The sequence below is a fragment of the Saccopteryx bilineata genome, chromosome 2, assembly GCF_036850765.1.
Source record: "Saccopteryx bilineata isolate mSacBil1 chromosome 2, mSacBil1_pri_phased_curated, whole genome shotgun sequence".
NCBI classification, from domain to species: domain Eukaryota; kingdom Metazoa; phylum Chordata; class Mammalia; order Chiroptera; family Emballonuridae; genus Saccopteryx; species Saccopteryx bilineata.
The window spans coordinates 224,963,769-224,968,606 of NC_089491.1; the positions used below are offsets into that span (position 1 = coordinate 224,963,769).

At 43.5% G+C, this 4,838-nt stretch overlaps 1 long non-coding RNA gene across 1 annotated transcript; it reads left to right on the top strand.

The window, feature by feature from the left end:
* The first annotated feature begins 3,146 nt into the window (after positions 1–3,146).
* LOC136325274 (uncharacterized) lies at positions 3,147–4,324 on the top strand. The gene is made up of 3 exons (XR_010729228.1): positions 3,147–3,386; positions 4,068–4,149; positions 4,242–4,324. It is a non-coding gene; the product is annotated as an uncharacterized lncRNA (long non-coding RNA).
* Positions 4,325–4,838: the final 514 nt, after the last annotated feature.

Sequence of the window (4,838 nt, forward strand, 5' to 3'; positions counted from 1 at the left end):
TGTGGGAAATTATTCTTCCCATGCCTGAGACTCAGGGACCCCAAGGGGATCTTCCAAGGATGCAAAAGGCTTGATTATGGAAGAGATTATTAACTATGTTAGCTACTTTTGCGTAACTGAATTATCTTTTCAATTGCACAAAGTCTTGGTATAAGGTACTGCCTCATCACTTCCTTAGTAATGGTGTTGTTTTTTAGATTTATTGTATTTTTAGTCTTATTTTTACTTGCTTGAAGCACTCCAGACCCAGCTGTGTATCCGGGACATGAAGTTGTGTCAGGGAGGTGGTTTCATGTTGCAAGGAGGAGGGGCACGTCCAGGTCACCTCAGTGCTGGGTTCCCCGGAAGGGTGCAGTGTGTGTGGAGAGAACAGAGAGCCCAGCTCAGCCTGTGCCGGAGAAAGAGACTGACCCACCAGTCTGCTCCGCAGAGCACAGAGCTCCCCTAAAGCCCCGGTTTCCCATCAGCCCCTGAGCTCCCACCAATCAGAAGGGATGCTGGGATGTCCCAGGGGAGGGACTGGGGTGGCCAGGCAGCAGTGGTGGGACACCAGCATGGAAGACATTCAACACATTAACTCTGGAGACAGCTAGATGCCATCCTGGATATATCCTGTAGGTTCCTGTGGCTCCTGCCCCCATGGAGGTGGTCACTTCCTGACAGCTCCACCACCCTCGCCCTGGGCTTTTGTTGCTGCCTCATGAACTCCCTCTCAGACCTGTGTTCTCTGCCTTGTGACAGAGAGTCTCCATTGCACTCTGCTGATTCTTATTCAAACTGGCCAGGAGACAGAGAATGTCATATAGGGCTGTGTAGGGCCCTGGAGGGCAGGAAGCTCATGCCAGCTTGGTTTAGTGTCCCCTCCAAGCCCAACCCAAATGTTCTTCATCAGGCGATGGCAACCTCTGAGATAAGAAACCACTTTGGATTTGCCCAAGAAGTGGTCTGTGGGCATAGCAGGCACACTGGGCACCTTAGAGTGGCAGAAATCAGCTGGTGGGTTCCTTCTGTGTGTGTCTCAAAACACTTGATTTGGAAAATAAATAGCAAAGAAAGAAAACCACAAGAAAGGAAGACGCCAAAATTATCTTAGCAGTGGGATTACTGATGATATTTTTCCTTCTCTACATTTTCTAATATTAAAATAACTTTTAACAATGATAGTAATGCATCATTATGTGTTTGCATGCATGTGTGTGAAAGAGAGAAACAAAGAGACAAGTGACAACAGCAAGACAACTAACTTGACTGATAGTGATATTTTTAATTTAAGTAAATTTTAGGAAGAACAAGTTCCCTAAAAGAAAAAAGGACACAATACAATGATGGATTCTGGGCTCTCCCACAGGAGGAAAAGAACTTGGACAACATCGTAGTTTTGTTTTTGGTTTTCCTAAAACAATGTTCTTTAGAACAATGGTCTCAGGATGTGTTCTGGGGGAAAAATGATTTTAGAGTCAGATGAGTTTGGGAAATGGTCACCTGTTAGTGAATTATTTATTTATTTATTTAGTAAACATTGAGATTGTATGATGTTTGAGACACCATCCAAAACACAGGATATTTAAGAAAACACGATCTTTGCCTTCCTGGCATGTTGTACTCAATGTAGCAGAAGAAAGCAGAGTATGCAGAGGTGAGACCAATGCTGTCACCATGGTGATATGGAGACTGTCACCTGCAGTTACAAATCAAGGGCTCTGAGACATCTTGCGGTCAAGAAATTGACTTAATTTCTATTAAACACAGACTGCCAAACCTTTCTGTGTAACATGCTTTGACATGTATCTAGTGAAACATCTGCAATCCACACTTGGGCAAATACTGCCCTTCAGTTAACCCAACAATTCAAAGTTGACCATCAGCTTCCCTAAAACTATTGCTGGAACCAGTGCCAGGAAGCCCTTGCAATTTGAGTGTGGGACCATATTAGTCTTTTGCATAAATGAAGTAAGGCAGCTGGAAGACTCTCATTTCCCCTTCCTTCTTCTTTCTTCCTCAAATCACTGATATCTTGCACTTATACAGCAGAGGCCAAACCCTTATGCACTACAATGAAAGATCAGGCTTAAAGAACAGGTGGCAGAGGAGGCTTGGAGGGTGATTGAGACACATAAGACATGCCAGTGAAATGTGACAGAAGTGACATAAAAGGGGTCTTTGTCTAGGGAGAAGGAGAAGGCACAAGGGGCCTTGGAACAGAGATATCTGTGGGGAATACCCAGATTGCAGCCCATGGCTACCTTGCACATGGCTGGTATTTGCAACTGAAAATAAACCTGCACTTGCTGTGGGAGTCTTTGGCCCTGTGGGAACTGGTCCTGCTTGCCTTGAGATGTCATCTTGTGTCTGTCCCACTAAGCTCCCACCCCATTCACCTTGCCAGTCTGGGACCCACCAGGCTCTCTGTAGCCATGGTCCTGCACACAGCTTTGCTCAGTGTCTGATCCTCACTTCCTCAGGTCTCCTCTTTCATGTCCCCTCCCTTTAAGGCATGCCTGTCCCTTACTCTCGGGACACTCCTCTTTCCTCCTTGGAACCATCAATATCAGTGTGTACTGGCAATCTATGAATTTCTGTGCTCCCGTGTTTCTTGTGTGTTTTGTCCCCACTGGAGAAACAGGCTCTGAAATGTTTGGTGAGTGAATGCATGGTTGATTGGCTTTCGCTGGGCTGCTGGAGGATTAAATGATTGGTATACAATAGGTCAGTGGTAGTCAACCTGGTCCCTACTGTCCACTACTGGGCATTCTAGCTTTTATGGTGGGCAGTAGCGGAGCAACCAAAGTATAAATAAAAAGATAGATTTAATTATAGTAAGTTGTTTTATAAAGATTTATTCTGCCAAACTTAGTGAAAATCTGACATAAAGTACTTGGTAAGTAATTATTATTATATGCTTTAACTTGCTGTAACTCTGCTTTATAAATTTTATAAAGTAAAGTTACTTCCCTACTTTGTAACTCACCATTACCGTGGAACAGGTGGGCAGTTAGAAAATTTTACTACTAACAGAGATACAAAAGTGGGCGGTAGTCATAAAAAGGTTGACTACCCCTGCAATAGGTGATTATGGATATCTGTTCTCTGATCTTCATTATTTATGGGTCAATATTAGATTTTTCCTTCTGTCATCAAGGGCTCTAAGGAGATGCTGAAAACCCAGGGTGGAGTGGAGGTCAGAGTTGCTGGCACCTGGTGACTCCGAGCCCCATCCCTCAAGGAAAGATGTGGTTGGCTGCATGGAGAGTGATCAAGGAAAACCCTGAGCAGAGGCATTCAGAGAGCCAGGATGAAAGAAGTTCTTCCTCAGTGCCTGGCAGACTCAGTGGAGAAAGGCAGCCTCCTCATCAGGCTCCTGACAGTCCATTGTTCTAGAACCACAGGTGAGAACAAAGAGCCTTGGGCAGACTGGTCTGATTCAGTCTCTTTCTCTTTCAGATGTAGAATTTGAGGCATGAGAGTTGAGGTCTTCCTCCTCACCACCCAGTCAAGGCCAGGGACCTCCTCCAGCCCTGTGAGTCCAGGTCCCTGCAGCCCATTGGCCTCTCTCCGTGTCTGGGGTCTAGAGATAACTCCTAAATACTTGCATAGACACAAATTGTGCCCAAAATGGTTACATCATGTCAGTTTTAATGTTACTTCTTGAAAGAAAAAGAAAGATTTCCTTACATCTCACGACAACCCCCTTTTGATCTGCAGAACAGGAATACTTTATAATAAATCTGCAGTTTTGACGAGCAGATGCTTATGCGCGAAATGCTTACAGAGAGAAGGAAATTGTTCTATTTTTACACTTCCCGTAAGGCTGGGAGACAAAAGCCACCCCTGGGTGTAATTGTAAAGGCAACAAGGAAGCCAATTTTAAGGAAAAGAAAACTTCTTCAATTGATGCAAATGGAACAAACTCCGATAATTTCCTTTTAGAAATCACTATATTCTGCAAGGTGTAGGATGGCCAGTGTGATTTGATTCAACACACAAGAAACAGAAAGAGGAAAGTCAGGAAGGCGTGGCTTCATGTCAAAGTCTGTTTGAGTTAATGAGGGTATGTCTTTCTTTCAAAGGCTTGTGCATGTATTCATTCTCAAAAGTTCCCTGCTTGAATGAGGCTGCTTATTTAAGGCTTGTGGCTGGCACACCGAACAGGTAAAGTTTTCCCAGAATATTTCACAAATTCGGTTGCTAGGTTCCACCTCCCATCACCATCCAAACCCTGTCTACTCTTTTCATTTACCCAGACTTTCAAGAAGCAGTCTCTGCGTTCCGTGTCTACCTCTCCGAAGGGAAGCTTTGTGTCCTGGGTTGATGATGATGGATGAGGTCCTGTTTTCTGAGATTCAAACATCTTTAGACTTTTTGTTTTAAACCTTAGACTCCTGGACTGAGTAGACATTTCAAAAAGGATTTGCCAAATGCTTTAAAATGTTAGAATTGTGGCTGGTGCAAGTGAAGCTATCCAATAAATACTTGTTGACTGAAACCATTGGAATATCATCTAATGGAGAGGAGTCAGGTCGTTGTAACCCGACTATACTGGGACCTTGGACCAGCAATCCTTTATTTTAGAATGTAGGGGTGCTTTACTGAAGACATTGTGTTGAATGTATATTTAAATAAAGAAGAAAAATCTTTCCATTTTATCTTCAAATTCTTAACCTTGATCCTCAAAGAAGATACAAAGTAAAATAAACTTTGTACTTGAATGGAGCTTTATGATTCTTAAATAAGAGGAAGTCAGGCCCCTTCTCTGCTCAGTGTGCCACTTTCTTTTCCTCAAGGTCATTTCCAGATCCAAACCTCAGAAAAATATTCCAAGATATCCCTAACTCAAAGAT